The 19,733-nt window shown below is 43.5% G+C and overlaps 1 protein-coding gene across 2 annotated transcripts in view; it reads right to left on the bottom strand.

Moving 5' to 3' along the window:
* RGS17 (regulator of G protein signaling 17) overlaps positions 1-19,513 on the bottom strand; it is a 205,223-nt gene extending 185,710 nt beyond the window's left edge. The window contains exon 1 of one of the 2 annotated variants that reach the window (XM_077283117.1): positions 18,228-19,513. The gene's annotated coding sequence lies outside the window, so the exon portion shown is untranslated. The remainder of the gene's footprint in view (positions 1-18,227) is intronic. The other variant, XM_077283116.1, reaches the window with a different exon arrangement.
* Positions 19,514-19,733: the final 220 nt, after the last annotated feature.

Here is a 19,733-nt window from a genome sequence, read left to right as displayed (position 1 = left end):
CAGTGACGTAGTATACAGCAGAGCCACGTAGTATATTGCCCAGTTACGTAGTATATTGCACAGCGACGTAGTATACAGCACAGAGCCACGTAGTATATTGCCCAGTCACGTAGTATATTGCCCAGTTACGTAGTATATTGCACAGCGACGTAGTATACAGCACAGAGCCACGTAGTATATTGCCCAGTCACGTAGTATATTGACCAGCCACGTATGTCACAGGATAAAAAATAAACATATACTCACCTTCCGAGGGCCCCTTGTAGTCCTGTCACCTGTGTGCGGTGCACGCGGCAGCTTCTGGTCCCAGGGTTGGTATGAGCGAAGGACCTGTGATGACGTCGCGGTCACATGACTGTGACATCATGGCAGGTCCTTCTCGCATAGCATCCTTAGCACCGGAACCTGCAGGTGCGAGCGCATCGTCGGACTACGGAAGGTGAGAATTTGTTTTAAATTAATTTTTAACATTAGATCTTTTTACTATTGATGCTGCATAGGCAGCATCAATAGTAAAAATTTGGTCACACAGGGTTAATAGCGGCGGTAACGGAGTGCGTAACCCGCGGCATAACGCGGTCTGTTACCGCTGGCATTAACCCTGTGTGAGCAGTGACTGACTGACTGGAGGGGAGTATGGAGCGGGCGCCGGGCACTGACTGCAGGGGAGTAGGGAGGGACTAATCGGACTGTGCCCGTCGCTGATTGGTCGCGGCAGCAATGACAGGCAGCTGGCGAGACCAATCAGCGACGCGGGATTTCCGTGACGGAAGTTGCCGACAGAAAGACGGAAGTACCCCTTAGACAATTATATATATATAGATTGCCCTGGTCACATAATTCTAACAGCAGCCAATTCTAGTTATGTGTCAGGATGGGCTACAGTCTAAATAAACAATTATTTATTTTACTCACTTTTATAGCACCTTTAATTCCACAGCGCTTTACATACATTATCATCGCTGTCCCTGATGGGGCTCACAATCTAGAATCCCTATCAGTATGTCTTTGGAATGTGGGTGGAAACTGGAGAACCCGGAGGAAACCCACGCAAACACTGGAAGAACATACAAACTCCTTGCAGATGTGGTGCTTTGTGGGATTTGAACCCAGGACTCCAGTGATGCAATGCTAACCACTGAGCAACCGTACTGCCCCAATTCTCTAAAGACCTGTGTCACAACTGTCAGAAGACTAGTATCATAAGAATACATACTGTAGTTGCCAGAGAAGTGTGTGACAGGAGAAGATATAAATATTCTCCTGAGCTTAATGAGCATGGAGAACTGAATATGGAGATAAAAATCCTTTATGCTCAGTTAGCAAGAAGATTTATTTCTTCTCCAGGCACAGCCTTTCTCTTCTGCTCACTGAGATATGTGTGCTTTCGATAGCACTGTCAGTTTCTTCAGATTCCATCCCATGCTGACACGTCACTAGGACAGGCTGCTGTTTGAATTATGTGACGGGCCATTTTGTTATATTCTTAGATTTTTCAAATCTTAGTGAAGTTGACATTGAAATTGGAATCCACCTTCTGTTGTCCTCCATAATTTTTGTTAGTAGATCATAAAAAAAACTGATGAATTGAAACAACTAAAGTTATCATGTTTTCAGACAGCTAATATTCTGGAACATTACTCAACAGGTTTCCTAATTGTTTAAGCTAGTTGCTCAACAAAGTCATAAGAATATCTGCTTACTATTAACTGTTTAGCAGTAACAATGACTTAAATTAAAGAAGTTGTCCAATTTATTTTTATTTTAACAAATGTGTTGAGGAAGTTATGTAGTGTGACTTGGCAATATATAACTATAACAGGTGCTCCTCCTGGATTTGTTAGTACAGCCTACCTCACCAACCATACAGAGCTCCTGATCTCGAAATTACGGTTAATACAGGAGCATGTGACCGGACGTGTCCATCAGCCTCCTCCATTTGAAGAACAGCTTTCCCGTGAGCCTTTTTTTTTAATTGGAGCATGTTAATGGACAGGTCTGGTCACATGCTCCTCCATCATCTGCCATTTTGTGAACAAGAGAGCCTTGCAGTGTGTGAGGAAAACTTCACTAACAAGCGGCCGGTGCTTCACAAAAGAAAAAAAACCTGTAATACTTAAATATCGTAAGCAGGGGCGTAACTACCGCGGTCGCAGCAGTCGCCATTGCGACCGGGCCCCGCACGTCAGGGGCCCAGGGCCAGCCCCTGACCTGCAGGGCCGGACTGGCCATCGGGCATTTCTGGCAAATGCCAGAAGAGCCGGTGCCAGTAGTGGGCCGCCCGCTGTACTGTTCCCCCCGCCCCCCGCCAGTGCCGCCGCCGCCGCATTTAACTATACCGGCGTCTATGACACCGGTACAGTTCAATGCAATGATGTCGGAGAGAGCGTCTCCTGACGCCCCCTCTCCCATCATTCCCCGCTCTGCCTCTGACAGTACACTGCGGGTGCGCGATGACGTCATATCATCGCGCACCTGCTGTGTCCTGCGCAGACTGCAGCCACCGAGACAGGAGCAGGGACGAGCAGCGCGGGCAAAAGGAAAGGTGAGGAGAGTGTTTTTTTTTTTTAACCGGACTGTGGGGCCATTATCGGGGGTGGTAGGATGAGATGTGGGCTGTGCTCTATATACCCCTGTGCGGGCTGTGCTGTATATACCACTGTGCGGGCTGTGCTGGATATACCACTGTGCGGGCTGTGCTGGATATACCACTGTGCGGGCTGTGCTGGATATACCACTGTGCGGGCTGTGCTCTATATACCACTGTGCGGGCTGTGCTGGATATACCACTGTGCGGGCTGTGCTCTATATACCACTGTGCGGGCTGTGCTGGATATACCACTGTGCGGGCTGTGCTCTATATACCACTGTGCGGGCTGTGCTGGATATACCACTGTGCGGGCTGTGCTCTATATACCACTGTGCGGGCTGTCCTGGATATACCACTGTGCGGGCTGTGCTCTATATACCCCTGTGCGGGCTGTGCTCTATATACCCCTGTGCGGGCTGTGCTGGATATACCACTGTGCGGGCTGTGCTCTATATACCACTGTGCGGGCTGTGCTGGGTATACCACTGTGCGGGCTGTGCTCTATATACCACTGTGCGGGCTGTCCTGGATATACCACTGTGCGGGCTGTGCTCTATATACCACTGTGCGGGCTGTCCTTGATATACCACTGTGCGGGCTGTGCTGGATATACCACTGTGCGGGCTGTGCTCTATATACCACTGTGCGGGCTGTGCTCTATATACCCCTGTGCGGGCTGTGCTGGATATACCACTGTGCGGGCTGTGCTCTATATACCACTGTGCGGGCTGTGCTCTATATACCACTGTGCGGGCTGTCCTGGATATACCACTGTGCGGGCTGTGCTCTATATACCACTGTGCGGGCTGTCCTTGATATACCACTGTGCGGGCTGTGCTGGATATACCACTGTGCGGGCTGTGCTCTATATACCACTGTGCGGGCTGTGCTCTATATACCACTGTGCGGGCTGAGCTGGATATACCACTGTGCGGGCTGTGCTCTATATACCACTGTGCGGGCTGTGCTCTATATACCACTGTGCGGTCTGTCCTGGATATACCACTGTGCGGGCTGTGCTCTATATACCACTGTGCGGGCTGTGCTCTATATACCACTGTGCGGGCTGTGCTGGATATACCACTGTGCGGGCTGTGCTGGCACCCAACACCATGTTGCAGTGCAGGAGATTCCTGCAACAGTCCGAGGCGTATCTAGGGGAATGTGGGGGGGGGGGCCCATTTGGAAGTTCGCACCGGGGCCCATAGCTTTGTAGTTACGCCACTGATCGTAAGCATCAAAGAAATAATGTCCACAATACATTTGTTAAAGTAAGGACATAGCGGACCACCCCTTGAGGTATATACTGCAGGTTATGAGCTGTTAAATGCAGATATTCAGAAAGAAAAAATGTAGCCCCATGTCAAAGACTACAATAAAATACTGTAATGTTTACATACAGATAGTGTGCTGTAGTTATGGAAAAAAGCTAAGAAAAAAAGACAAACAAAACGTCATAAAATAAATCCAACTCCAAAAACGCACAACGTTTTGGAATGTTGTAGAAAGGTCTTTATGAAATAACCCTCAGATTCATCATTGCATTTGCCCCTGTTTTTGTCCAAGTTTTGTGCCTTTTTTTTTTTAACGGAATTCCTTATTCTATTTGCTCCTTTTTTATGTATATTTCATATGTGCTCGCTTTTTTTGTTTGTTTTCTGCGTTATGGGCAGAGTTTATCAAATTCAGATGCTGTTCTCATCTGATTCATTAATTGCAACTTTTTAAAAAGTTGCAAAATTTGGTGCAATTTTACTCCAGTACACCCCTGGAGCATTTTTGAGTACACCTATAATTTCCTGCAATTTCCCGACTTTTCGCACCAAAAGTCACAAAATCAGTTCAAAGCAGGAAGAAAGCCTATGTTTGACCTTGTGCCAAATTGACAAGTCGCATGCTCCATTTTAATTAATTTGTGACAAAAACTGCAATTATTACAAGTCAGAAAAGGAAATTGGCTTAAAAAATGAAAATAGTAAATTGGGGCCTATAAGTGTAAGGTCAGGACCAGGTGGAGATTTTTCGCTACAGACTCAGCTGTAAATTTGTGGGAAAGTCTCCATTTGGTATAGCATACTACACAATACTACACCACTGAAATCAATAGTATCCAATAAAGAAATGTACCGTATATGTCAACCACATACTGATGGTTACACTAAATGGCATCTGTTGTAAAAATTTATCAAATATTAACATCCCAGCTCATATTCTAATTTGGGGCTAAAATGTGAACAAATCCTTACATGTGAATTCTCCATGCATTTCAACATCTGGATCTCAAAGGACAAAAAGCAGAGTGAAAATTTTTTGGCATTTCTGCAACGGAATTGATATGCAAGTCCTTAACTCTGCTACATATCAATGAGGTTTTCAAAACCCTATCCACATCGAAAAACTGCAAGACATTTGCAACATCTCAATGCTATAGCTATAAGGTATCTATAGAAAGAATATAAGCTATAAGAAGGGAAGAGCGGACCAGTGGAAGTTCAGTCTCTCTCTCGTTTTCAAAGAGAAGTCCATTTTCAGAGTCTCTCTTCCAACAGAAGTCACGGTTTTCTGAGTCTCTCTCTCTTCCAATAGAAATCCATTTTCAGAGTCTCTCTTCCAACAGAAGTCACAGTTTTCTGAGTCTCTCTCTCTTCCAATAGAAGTCCATTTTCAGAGGCTCTCTTCCAACCGAAGTCTGTTTTCTGAGTCTCTCTCTTCCAAGAGAAGTCCATTTTCAGATGCTCTCTTCCAACAGAAGTCGCTTTTCTGAGCCTCCCACTCTTAAAAAGATAAGTCGGAGTTCAGCACTGGATACTAGGTGTCCACTACGAACCCTGAACTTTACTTTCAAGTTCGCTCATCTCTAGCTATAAGGTATCTTGCAAGGTCTATAAAGTTTTGCCTCTGTAGCATACACAGTTATATAGGAGAATAAAAAAAACATTAAAGGGATTGTCTGGAATGTACGTACTAGTGACTCATTTGTCTGACACTAACACCCACAACGAACAGCTAAAATCTGCTCCAGCAGAGACCGAATGTGAGCAATGACTGGAACGGAACACCACAGCTCCGTACAGAGCTTTGTGGATGCTGCAGAGAAATATGTCTGTCCAGGCACAGACCACTGACGGTGAAGCTACAAAATCAGCCGAGAGCATTTGGGTTTATGCTGCTTACGTAGCTTCTAAAGACATGAACAGGGCATTGTAGAACGTACAGCTACGGTCTTTTTTGCTTGATTTTTTTGTGCTCCACATCTATGGGAGCAGAGAGGCGTGCATATTCATTACTTTAATGAGTGGTACCACATGACCGCTCAGCACAAGAGAGGAGAGTTGCCGGCGCTGGGACAACGGAGATGCAGCGACGGAGGGTGAGTATGATGTCTTCTGCTAGCTGGTGGCTGCAGCTGTCACTGTACCACAGACGCCGGTTCATGCCACTGCTCCGCCGCTACCCCACCAGCATTCTGGACAACTGACTCGTGTATAAGCAGAGGGGGGCGTTTTCAGCACAAAAAAATGTGCTGAAAATCTCTAATTATACACAAGTATATAAGGTATTTAGTTGCCACTTTTACAACACAAGAATCTCTTCTACCAATAGATATGTAATTACAGACGATGAGTTCATACGTACATATAGTCAGTCAAAGTCTAAAACACAGATCTACTTAATAACTTAAATGGTTTTCATGCACTCAAAAGAAGCAAATTAGAAAAACTGATAAAAAAAATTGTTAAATAATAAAAGAAACAGTATAAGAATTATGGTTTAATAGTTTAAGACATTATTGTTCCACAAAATAATGTAAGTAGAACAGAGATCGATAAGTAACTTGAGAGAATACAGAGGAGAGTGATAGTGAATATAGCATTACGTGAAAAGCATAAAACACCTCATCCCATAGCACAGAAATCTAAGAATGTCTTTTTCAGTGACCAGCCTGAAAAAGTGCTAAATAAATGCTAAAAATCATGAACATTTGCACTACAATGAAAAAGCGACTTGCTGTGCATATGTTCAGTCCTTTGAGCTTCTTTTAAACGCTTCAGGTTTCCAAATATTTGGGTTGATTAACCCCTTTATGACCTTTGATGTATCCATAAGTCCATGTAGGTAGGTTCCTACAGAACTTGGATGTCTGTATATATCATTTAGTATCTTTAATGCGGCACTGCAACCTCAGGCGCAGTCATCGTATTAAGATGCCAGCCTCCAGCTTGCACCAGGGCACATGGAGTAGTAGTGCCGACACCCCCCACAACTACGATCGCTGTGATTGGCTGTTCAATTCTGAATAGCCAATCAGAGCATTTTCAGTGTTTCAGGCAATGATGTCCAGCCTACGGTCGGCACTGTAAGAGCACCGATCACATGCTGGAGCCTAGCAACCATGGCGTCACCAGGGCTAGCTCTGATGGGAGGGATCAACGATGAAGTCGACTGCACCAATCAGAGTGCACAGACGCGATCTGAACCCACAGTGACCACCCTGCACTTCCTCATTTTAGCTGTGGACATGTACAGGGCGGTCACTGTGTCGTTCTGTGCGCTGGGCTGGGTATTGTGGTGCTACAGACTTGTTCAAGTCTGTGCCATCACTGCTGGTGTTTTCTGCTGAAGAAGAAAGAAGATGTTTCTTATCCTTCCGTGATCCATTCTGGATCCTTGACCTTTCTTAATCCACCCCAATTCCCCTTTCCCCCCTTTACGCCCTTTTATCCCCTTTCTCCCCCCCCAAACACATTTCTACCGCCAAGAGCTGATTGCTAGATTTTTGGCAACTTTTTTCTTTTATGTGCATTTTTTTGTGAATTTACTTTTTGTGATTAAAATCACTGATCAACGACCAAGCTTTATGTTTTCCTCGACTTTTTATGACTCTGTCTATTTTTTCTCCCCATCTTTGCACCACCTGCATGTCTGCATCCTACAGCTGCTGATGAGATGCACGTCACTGATTAGTGTCCGTGCTCGCTTCTGGCAAGGACTTTTTTTTCCCCTGTCTAATTTTTTTATCCCATTTTTGCACCACATCCGTGCGCGCATTCTACAGAAGTCGATCACATCAGTGATCAGCCTCCGGTTGTTTTTTTCTTGTTTTTGTGTGGAAAAGGAATCAACAGAAATAATTTAGATTAGATGATAGGACTAGATTATGAACAGATAGAATATATTGTAGTAATCGGCGTCTACTGTGGCATTTTTTACTGAAGTGAGACAGGGTTAGTGTCAGATAGTAAAGAGTAAAAAAAGTACAAGAAGCTGGCTGTGCACATCGTGCAGATGGCAATGTACAATGTGTACGTGATGTCACGATGTGAAGGCCGGACCGATCCCTTCAGTTCCAGAAGGTAGTGATTAGTGATGAGCGAATATACTCGTTACTTGAGATTTCTCGAGCACACTCGGGGGTCCTTTGAGTATTTTTTAGTGCTCGGAGATTTAATTTTTCTTGTCGCAGATGAATGATTTACATCTGTTAGCCAGCATAAGTACATGTGGGGATTCCCTAGCAACTAGGCAACCCCCACCTCTGGTTGTCATGCCGTTGCATCGCTGACCCCCGATCACGTGACGGACCCCCGATGGCTGGAAGCGCTAGTTAAATGCCGCAATCATCAGACTGCACTGTTCTCCTGTTATCAAAACCTCAGTTAATCCAGGGCATGTGACCAGAACTGTTCTTCTGCCTCCTAGAATTGAAAAATGCTTCAAACAGGAAAGCTGTTCTTCAAATGGAAGAGGCTGAAGGACAGGTTTGGTCATGGTCTACTCCACCATCAACTGTGATACTGAGAACCGGAGCACAGTGCAGTTTGAGGAAGGCTGTCAACAATCGGATGACATACAGTGGGTACGAAAAGTATTCAGACCCCTTTAAATTTTTCACTCTTTGTTTCATTGCAGTCATTTGGTAAATTCAAAAAAGTTAATTTTTTCCTCATTAATGTACACTCTGCACCCTTTGACTGAAAAAAACAGAAACGTAGAAATGTTTGCAAATTGAATAAAAAAGAAAAATGTAAATATCACATGGTCATAAGTATTCAGACTCTTTGCTCAGACAAGTCACATGCTGTCCATTTTCTTGTGATCCTCCTTGAGAAGGTTCTACTCCTTCATTGAAGGCCAGCTGTGTTTAATTAAACTGATAGGACTTGATTTGGCACCCACCTGTCTATATAAGACCTAACAGCACACAGTGCATATCAGACCAAATGAGAATCATGAGGTCAAAGGAACTGGCCAAGGAGCTCAGAGACAGAATTGTGGCAAGGCACAGACCTGGCCAAGGCTACAACAGAATTTCTGCAGTACTCAAGGATCCTAAGAGCACAGTGACCTCCATAAACCTTAAATGGAAGAAGTTTGGGACCACCAGAAGTCTTCCTAGCAATCGTGGTAGAAGAGACTTGGTGAGAGAGGTAAAGAAGAACCCCAAGATAACTGTAGCTGAGCTCCACAGATGCAGTAGGAAAATGGGAGAAAGTTCCTCAAAGTCAACTATCACTGCAGCCCTCCACCAGTCGGGCCTTTATAGCAGAGTGGCATGATGGAAGCCTCTCCTCAGTGTAAGACATATGAAAGCCTGCATAGAGTTTGCTAAAAAAAACACATGAAGGACTCCCAGACTATGAGAAGTAAGATTCTCTGGTCTGATGAGAGGAAGATAGAACTTTTTAGTGATAATTCTAAGCGGCATGTCTGGAGAAAACTAGGCACTGATCATCACCTGCCCAATACAATCCCAACAGTGAAACATGGCGGTGGCAGCATCATCCTCTAGGGGTGTTTTTCAGCTGCTGGGACAGGACGACTGGTTGCCATTGAAGAAAACATGAATGCAGCCAAGTACAGAGATATCTTGGATGAAAACCTCTTCCAGAGTGCTCTGGACCTTAGACTTGGCCGAAGGTTCACCTTCCAACAAGACAATGACCCTAAGCAAACAGCTAAAATAACAAAGGAGTGGCTTCAGAACAACTCTGTGACCATTCTTGACTGGCCCAGCCAGAGCCCTGACCTAAACCCAATTGAGCATCTCTGGAGAGAACTGAAAATGGCTGTCCACCAATGTTCACTATCCAACCTGAAGGAACTGGAGAGGATCTGCAAGGAAGAATGGCAGAGGATCCCCAAATCCAGGTGTGAAAAACTTGTTGCATCATTCCCAAGAGGACTCATGGATGTACTAGCTTAAAAGGGTGCTTCTACTCAATATTGAGCAAAGAGTCTGAATACTTATAACCATGTGATAGTTTAGTTTTTCATTTTTACTAAATTTGCAAAAATTACTACATTTCTGTTTTTTTCAGTCAAGATGGGTGCAGAGTATACATAAATGAGAAAAAATGATTTTTTTTAATTTAATAAATGGCTGCAATGAAACAAAGAGTCAAAAATTTAAAAGGGTATGAATACTATCCATACTCACTGTATAAGGAGAAGAACCTGTACCACAAAATTATATTTCCAACACATTTGTTGAAATTAAGAAAAACTAATTGGCAAATAAACTGTATTTTCTGGTTGAGTATCACTCAGAAAATCAGCATTCAGATTTTGTGTTGTCAGTCATGACACCTGCACTCTTTTACCATACTAGTGCATTCAGTTTTTGAAGTCGTACCAGGTTGCAGTGTACATTACAATGAGGTCATGTATCATTGTGATGCCTGTCTACCCAAAGATTTAATGCCTCTTTCAGACATCAGTGAATTTTCTGGTACGCCAAAAAACAGACCAATTTTCATCTGTTCAGAAACATTTGGTTAGTGTCTCGGTTTTTACCATCAGGGTTTCATCAGTGAATTTCACATATGGAAAGATAAATTACAAAGTTTCTCCTATTCATTCATTGCAATGATAATCACGTACAGTACACAGGTTATACACTGATGCCATGCGTGTGCTGTCTGTGTTTAACAGATCCATAGAATTAAATGGGTGGTTTTGATCTGTATGATTTGGGTAAATGTTATATCCATGAAAAATACAGAACACATACATGACTCCTAGACGTCTGAATGAGGCCTAAATTAGTTTCGAAATTTGTAGTTGGATATATATTATTTTCATACTAAGACAGAGCAGGGCAAACTATGGCCCAAGGGCCACATCCAGCCTATTGGCGGTTCCTATCCATCCCACGGATCGGGACAGCAAGAGGACTAGAAGCAGTGACCTGCCCAGCTTCGTCTCGATTTCCCCGGTATCTACATCCTCCGCATGCAAATACCAGTGAATGTAAGAAGGTAGAAGAAGTAGCCATTGGCTTGATCTTTCACCATTCAGCCTGTGAGACTGAGTGTATTAGTGCAATAGGCGCAATGATGTCATTAGATCATACCTGCTGTGGGCCTCAGTGTGCGAAGCAAAGACCGGAACGGGGAGGCGGTGGAACGGACTCAAGATGAGTAGTGTTTGTCATTAACGTGTGGGGCCATCAATATGTGTTTGGGGCCTGTGGTGTCATACTGTATGGGTTTCATCATAATGTTTTAGAGGGCTGTGAGAAATTATACTGTGGAGGACATCATTCTGTTTTGGGGCAGTGGGGTGTCATACTGTGTAAAGGCCATCATAATGTGTTGTGAAACTGTGGGTGGAACCACGGGGCTATGATATTGAGTTGGCCATCATGCTGTGTGAGGGTGATGATACTGTGTGGAAACATACTATGTGGGTCATCATTCTGTGTTTGCGGACTGTGGGAGTCATTATTCTGTGTTTGGGGGACTAGGGGAAATAATACTGTGGGGCTCCTCATTTTGTGTTTGTGGGACTGTGGAGGTCATTATTCTGTGTTTGGGGGTTGTAGTGGATCATACTGTTTGAGGTGAAATCATATTGTGTGGGGGCCAGCATTCTGTGTTTGGGGGCCATGCCGGACCATACTGTGAGGGGGAACGTAGGAACCATTTTACTGTGTGTATGAAGCTGTGGAGGCCATCATACAGTTTGGGTGCTGTGGTAACCATCATAATGTGTTGGGGCTATGAGGGATCATGCTGCGACAGTGATTATTATGTATACTAGATGGAGGCCCAATGCCATCGCATCGGGAGGGCGGTATTGTTACGATGGGGGCAGGTTTTGCAGCGTTGTCATTGGCGTACTTTTTAGGAGGAGCCATGTTGGTGTTGATATTTGCTTTTTAAATTGGTTTTCCCATGACCGAAAGTTCATTTTAAAAATGGTCTGTGTCTGACCGTGTACCGGACATACCACAGCTCCTGGGCAGGGGAGGAAGCAAAAGACAATACTGACATTACAGCAGGAGATCGCAGAGGATACATTTTGTGAGGTAAAATATTGTTTTAAAACAGTCAGTGAAATATTTTATCTGACAAAGTGAACCCTCTGTTATCCCCTGCTGTAATGTCAGAATTGTCTTTTGCGTGCTGTGTGGTGCGGATGGCGTATACACTGTGTGTGTGGTGCGTACGGCATATACAGTGTGTGTGTCTGGTGCATACGACGTATACAATATGTGTGTGTGTGGTGTGTGTGTGGTGCGACGGTGTTCTGGTTTTACCGCGCAAGAGTCTAGTACCACCAGCAGTTTCCATATTGAGACACCCATCACTTGGGTGTCCCAATATCGCGGTCGATGAACTTCCGCCGCTTTGAATTCTGGGATCTGGATGGAACAGGATGTGAAGACATGGTAAGTATATATTAAGATAGGGAGCTGTAGGGGATCACACTGCGTGGGTGTCATCATTCTGTGTGTAAGATCATACTTTTTGGTGGGCAGTGGGAGTCATCATATATTGCATTATTTGTACTACTTAGAATGATAATTAGAAAGGTTTGAGATATTATTCTGTAAGCACCCTAAGGAAGTATTTTGGAAGAACTGTATGTTACTATTTTTGGGCAATGATGAATGGTGGCATTATTTGTAATATGTTTCATTTTAAGAATTCTGGGCTCAAAATAACTGTCTCATTAAATGTTTCAAAATAATTATTTTATGCCTCTTTATCAATGGACAAGGGACATCTGGATCCACTCTCTATTCTGCTTTATTAACCTCTTAACCCCCAGGCCATTTTCCATTTTTGCTCTTTCGTTTTTTGCTCCCCCCCTTCCCAGAGCCATACCTTTTTTATTTTTCAGTCAATATGGCCATGTAAGGGCTTATTTTTTGCGGGACAAGTTGCACTTTTGAACGACACCATTGGTTTTAACATATCTTGTACTGGAAAACGTAAAAAAAAATACCAAATGCAGTGAAATTGTAAAAAAAAGTGCAGTTCCACAATTGTTTTTTTTTTTTTTTTACCATGTTCACTAAATGCTAAAACTGACCTGCCATTATGATTCTCCAGGTCATTACAAGTTCATAGACACCAAACATGTCTAGGTCCTTTTTTATTTACGTGGTGAAAAAAAAAATCCAAACTTTGGTAAAAAAAAAATGGTTCCATATTCCGAGACCTGTAGCGTCTGCATTTTTCATGATTTGGGGCTAGGTGATGGCTTATTTTTTGCATGTCGAGCTGACGTTTTTATTAATAACATTTTGGTGCAGATATGATCTTTTGATCACCCGTTATTGCATTATATTGCAATGTAGTGGTAATAAAAAAAAAGTAATTCTGGCATTTTGACTTTTTTTCTCGTTTCTCAGGTTAATTATTTTTTTATATTGATAGATCGGACAATTCTGAATGCGGCGATACCAAATATGTGCATGTTTAATTTTTTTTGTATAGTTTTATTTTGAATGGGGCGAAAGGGGGGGTTATTTGAACTTTTACACTTTTTTTATTTTGTTAATATTTTTTAAAACTTTTTTTTTTTACTTTTTGCATGCTTCAATAGCATCCATGGGAGACTAGAAGCTGCACTTGTCCGATCGGCTCTGCTACATACAGGAGATGATCAGATCACCTGTATGTAGCAAAAATGGTCACTTGCTATGAGCGCCGAATACTGGGCGGTGCTCATAGCAATCCAGCAGTGACAACTATAGAGGTCTGCTGGAGACCTCTGGTTGTCGTAGCAACCCATTGGTGACCAGCGAACAAGTGACAGGGTCACCGATGGGCGGGATTTCCGGCACGCTTGCCGAAAGAGCGAGTTAAATGCCGCTGTCAGAGATTGACAGCAGCATTTAACGAGTTAACAGCTGCGGGTGGATTGAGGTTCCACCTGTGGCTGTTAGAGGCACTTGTCAGCTGTTGAAAACAGCTGACATGTGCCAGGAAAGATGTGGGCTCGGCGCTGGAGCCCACATCAAAGTCCGATGTGGGTGTATTATTATAACTAGGGATGTGCGAAGGTGTTATCCCAGCATGCTCGTGTGCTAACTGAGTGACTTCGGTGTGCTCGAATAATATGTTCGAGTCCCCGCGCCTGCGTCTCACACCAGTATGACAGCCATAACACAAGCAGGGATTGCCTGTTTGTTAGGAAATCCCTGCATGTGTTGTCGCTGTCGAACAGCCGCGAGACATGCAGCTGCGGGACTTGGACATATGTTTTGGGCACACCGGAGACACTCGGTTAGCACAGGATCATGCCTTATCTGATCATGTTCACTCATCACTAGAGATAACTAGAAACCATATGGGGTAAGTACGTTGCATGGAATCTTCGGAATGGTGGTCACTCTCTCTTTTTAGCCGTAAAAAGCACAAGTGGTGACCGGAATAAGGTACCCATATAGGTCTATTTAGGGAATCTTAAAATAACCAGACTGCGCCCCATGTGGCTTGTGTTTCAGCTCTATATATACTCATTCAATTCAAAATAAAGTAACGGCATGGAGGTCATCCAGTCCACCTTTGCTGGTCCCCATCAGTTCTCATAATGGCTCTGAAGCAGAATGCTGCCTTTATTTTACACAGTGTAGAGTAATACTGCAGCATGAACCTGTGCGCGAGCCCAGAGATGAACATTAGTGGAGCGTTCAGGCCCCGCACCATATGCAACACTTATGAATTTTGCATACACTCTCTGGGACAAAGATAAAATATTGTGAGCGATGTCGTACCGCCAAAATCTTTCTGTATGAAGTGGGGTGTTTTAGTGAAGTGTTGAGCTCCCGCAGACCAGACAACATTTAAGACAAGTTATACTAACAGTTACTCATTATATTCACAATATGGCTTTATTTAGGGTTTGTTTTCTTCCCATGAAAAAGTCAGAATGGATCCTAAAGAGAGCAAAAGAATGACATAAGAAGCTTGTTAAATCAGTCCAGATTTAACGGATTACTTACTGATTACTGTGATGAAGTTCCCACTGCTGGAAGACCCCTTCTTAATCAAAAAATAATTTATTATCTTTTCCACCAATGCCTGCACTGTGTCACCTTGGTGGTTACATGATATAATAATTGTCACATGTCGGCTGCAGCCAATCAGCGGCTGCTGGTCGGATCTTCAGCTCTGTACACTGTGCAGTCGCTGCAGCTGGTTGCTGCAGATCAGCTCCTATTAAAGAGAATTGGAGGCGATCTGCAGTGCCTGTCAGCGGCCAATACACAGTGTTCCGCTACACACACAGTTACATTCACCTACCGCTAGCGGTGATAAGAACTAATCATGAGGATGCTGAGTATCTTATACTACTCTTCAGATAGGTCATCAATCAAGAAGTCATGAAAACCCCCATGAAATCTGTCACTAGGTTTTGCCACCTAATTGTAAAGCAGCATAATGTAGGGGCAGAGACCCTGATGCCAGTCATGTGTCACTTACTGGGCTGTTTGCTGTAATTGTGATAAAATCACTGTTTTATAAGCAGGAAATTATCACTAGAGGACTAGTAAACCTGCTGTATTGTAATCCTTAATATTCATGAACTCTGTATAACCCTACCCCACCACTGATTGGCAGCTTTCTGCCTATGCACAGTTTATACTGAAAGCTGCCAATCAGTGGTGTGGGCGGGGTTATACAGAGCTTAGCATTGAGCAAACTCATAGATTTACAGCAGATAAAACAGTGATTTTATCAAAATACATCATTTAACCCATAAGCGACAGATACCTGGAATCAGGTTAAGTTCATACATGCTCCACTTTCACAGGGAGAAAATGTGTTGGACGCGGAGCTGTTATTTCCCATATATTACCAGATACCCAGACAGAAACCGCTCTCCTCAATTTTATCAATGGAGTCTGTGTGTTGCTGTTTGTGTCACGTGAATGATCCGTTTCCTTCAAGAGATCCGTTTTTCTGTTCCATAAAAGCACGACTCCGGCGATTACTTTAAAATGTCACCGCTGGAATGGCGCTTCTAATCTAAGGTCCTACTCTTATACTCACCGGCCGGCGTCTTCACCGTTTATTACCACCGCTCCAGTCAGTATGAATACCATAAAACGTATTTGCAGAATTTCATTTTTTTCACCATTTCATCACACATGGAATTATTTTTTCTGTCTTTAGGGGGTGGGGGGGATTCAGTACAACGTTTAGTGAAAGGGATGGCGTCAATCAAAACTATAACTCACTCCGAAAAAAAACAAACTGTCATAGCAACACTAGGTCGACAAAAAAAATAAAGTTATGGCTCTTAGAAGAAGGGGAGGGAAGAATACAAATGTAACAACAAAAATTGGCTGAGGAATCAAGGGGTTAAATCTGTCCCCAGGTTTTTCATACCCTATCTGAGAGCAGCATGATGTAGTGGCACAGACCCTGATTCCAGCAATATGTCACTTACTTTACTAGGTGCTGTAATTTTCATCTGCTGCAGATCTTTAAAGGGTTTGTGCTAGCCCATTGAGAGTAGTGTGATGTAGAGCAGGGGTGTCAAACTGCATTCCTCGATGGCCTCAAACCATGCGTGTTTTCAAGATTTCCTTCTCATTGCACAAGGTGCTGGAATTATTCTGTGCAGGTGATTAAATGATCACCTGTGTAATACAAGGAAATCCTGAAAACATGACCTGTTTGCAGCCCTTGAGGAATACAGTTTGACACCCCTGATGTAGAGGCAGAGACCCTGATTCCAGAGATGCGTCACTTGCTTGTCTGCATGATGTCATTTTTGAAACAATCAGTTTTCTTTGCTGCAGATCTGTCAGTTCTCTCAATGTTGAGTTCTGTCTACCCCCCTCCCCTCCTCACCGCTGACTGACCGCTTTCTGTGTACACTGTGCATAAGCAGAAAGCTCCCAGTCAGTGGTGGATGTGGGGTTGTATAGAGATCATGAATATGGAGGACTACATTGCTGCAGGTTTGCTAGTCCTCTAGTGATAATCTGCTGATAAAATGACATTTTATCAAAACAACTGCAAGCAGCCCAGTGAGTGACACATCACTGGAATCAGGGTATCTGTCTCTACATCATGTAGCAAAAACCTGATAATAAATCCCTTTAAATAGGTTTTCTGGGCCTTGAGGTACGTTGGGGTCCAATTTCCATTATAATTATTCCCTATAGAAGAGTGAACTGATCTGATGTGACACAGAATATTATGGTAAAACCAATCCTATAGTTGTTGGCATTGATTTGCCAAAATCCTCCAACTATTGCACCCTACATGACCTAATAGCGGGCAAACTGCAAATGACCAAAAATCCGATCAGTATCATGAGATGTTATATATGATGTCTTGCTGATATTCTGAAGGCTGACTACACGGATACATGTACAGTGCTCTGTATGTGTACATTTCATCCTCATCTTCACAACCAGTCATCAGCTTTATTTATTCACTAGCTATCATCTATAACGTAGCCCTGATGAAACAACACGCCGGCAATCACAGCGCTCTGTAATGACTGTATGAAATATCTATGGAGTAACAGGGAGGCAGATCTGGAGTTCATTCCTTAGGAGGATGGGAACAAATGCTGAGTATTTACCAAACATCTCTCAATATTTACATGGGGAACGCTGTTGTGCAATGATCATCCAGGGATTTGCCAACATAGTAGATCCAGTGGGCGTTCCTCTGGTTTAATTGCAATGCATTACAGAAGACATAAATACTATGTATCCCCCTCCCCCGCTCACTAGGAAATCGACAATGACCTTAATTCACCGTGAGAGCGGGGCATATACAGGATATTGATCGCCCCATAGTTACAATATGACGCCTTTATCGTCCTATAGGACCACAACATCTGTATAGTGAATATCTAGAGGGGAATATTAATGTTATTTATTATATTACATACACACTATATTTTTGAGTTTCCCCTACATCCCCGCCTCTCCTCCTCCTCATCCACCGCCTCCAGTTCTCACATTTTGATCATGTTTCCTGATGAGGGGGATTCTGAGCCCCCTCTCTCCCCTCCCATAGCTGCTGTTGCAGCTGCTGCTCCTCCATCCCTGGCTGCTGCTGCTGCTGCTGGTGTGATGCTGGAAATCAGGTACTGCACCAGCAGACCACTGCACAATCCAGGGGTCCCAGGAAGCCCCCCCACTGCACACTCAGCAGTGCCCCCTGGGGTCTGCCCGTGCTATGCAGGATGATGGGGGCAGGCTGCTAGAACACTGCAGCAGAGGACATGCTGCCATTAGCTGCCTCCACACACTCCAGCCACTTTGCATTAGTGGCTCTCTGAGATTCCTGCCATTCCTCACACAGCTTTCCATAACGAGGACATAGAGAAGTGATGGTAAAGGCGGACGCCAATGATACGGGGGCGCTCTTACCACTGCCTGTGACGGGGGCTGCTGCAGCTGCTGACAAGCTGTCCAGGAGGGGCTCTTCTGCTCTCTAGCCGAGGTGTATCGCTGCCATCCGCCCAACTTCAGCACCCAGCCGGCAGAAAGAGAGGAACAGAGAAAAGAGAGAGAAGCATAGAAGATAGAGGGAGTGAGAGAGTGTGAGAGAGAAGCCAAGGAGGGGGCAGAGGACCAGTGGCGGTGTGCGCCTGCGCGACCAAGCAGCAGGGGAGCAGCAGAACATCCTTTGCTAGAAGGTTACAACCATTTCTACACATCCTCTCCCATTCAAAGCCCTTCTGCAGTGCAGGTTCATTCCGAGCCCCCCAGAGTCAGGGAGCCTGAGGTGGGAGGGCGAAGGAGACTCCGGGACCAGAGTGTAGAGATGAAGCAACAGGAAAATGGATGGAGGGGGCGACGAACCCTTTCACTGCCAGGAGCTGTTCTTACATTTATGATGATTGTATTTCTGTTCATCAGCATCATAGAATCACAGATAGATCGATAGAATGGACTATGCTATGGCCGTATATATACACATACACGCCAGAGACATCTGTACAAGTTCAACCAAACCACAAAATTCAAATGTTTTATTGTGGATATTCCATTATAATTAGTATTTTGTCATTAATTCATTTGTAGTAATTAGTATTTATATTTTACTACGTTAGTTTTGCGATTAGACAGGTCTTGATCTTCTCCCGCATCGTGTGCACTTTTAAGAAGTGAAATCATGACGCCGATTTTATATGTAAAGATTTTTTTTGCTGACACTGTAGATATATACATAAATTAATATCTGATCTGCATAATATGCTAGAATAATGTAATTAATGTGTACACACACACACACACACACACACACACACACACACACACACACACACACACACACACACACACGTGCTCACATATACACATACATACACATATACACACCCATACACACATATACATACACCCAAATGCACACATATACACGCAATACCCACACACCCATATACACACATAAACATACAAACACATATACACACGCTTATATACACACATATACTGTATGTACACACCCACATATTCACACACACACATATATATATATATACACACATATATATACACACACACACACATGTACACCCACATATACACACACACATATACTGTATATACACACACACACCCATATACACACAAATATATACACCACACACATGTACACCCACATACACACACACATACTGTATATACACACCCACATTCACACATATATATATACACACACACATATATACACACATATCACACATACACACACACATATATATATATATATATATATATATATATATATATATATACACACACACACATGTACACCCACATATACACACACACATATACTGCATATACACACACACCCATATACACACAAATATATACACCACACACATGCATTATTTCATTAGCTTAGCCCATATTTCTCTTTACAAT

This window comes from Ranitomeya variabilis, chromosome 2 (assembly GCF_051348905.1).
Source record: "Ranitomeya variabilis isolate aRanVar5 chromosome 2, aRanVar5.hap1, whole genome shotgun sequence".
Taxonomy (NCBI): Eukaryota; Metazoa; Chordata; class Amphibia; order Anura; family Dendrobatidae; genus Ranitomeya; species Ranitomeya variabilis.
This window is presented reverse-complemented; position numbering and strand designations above follow the sequence as displayed.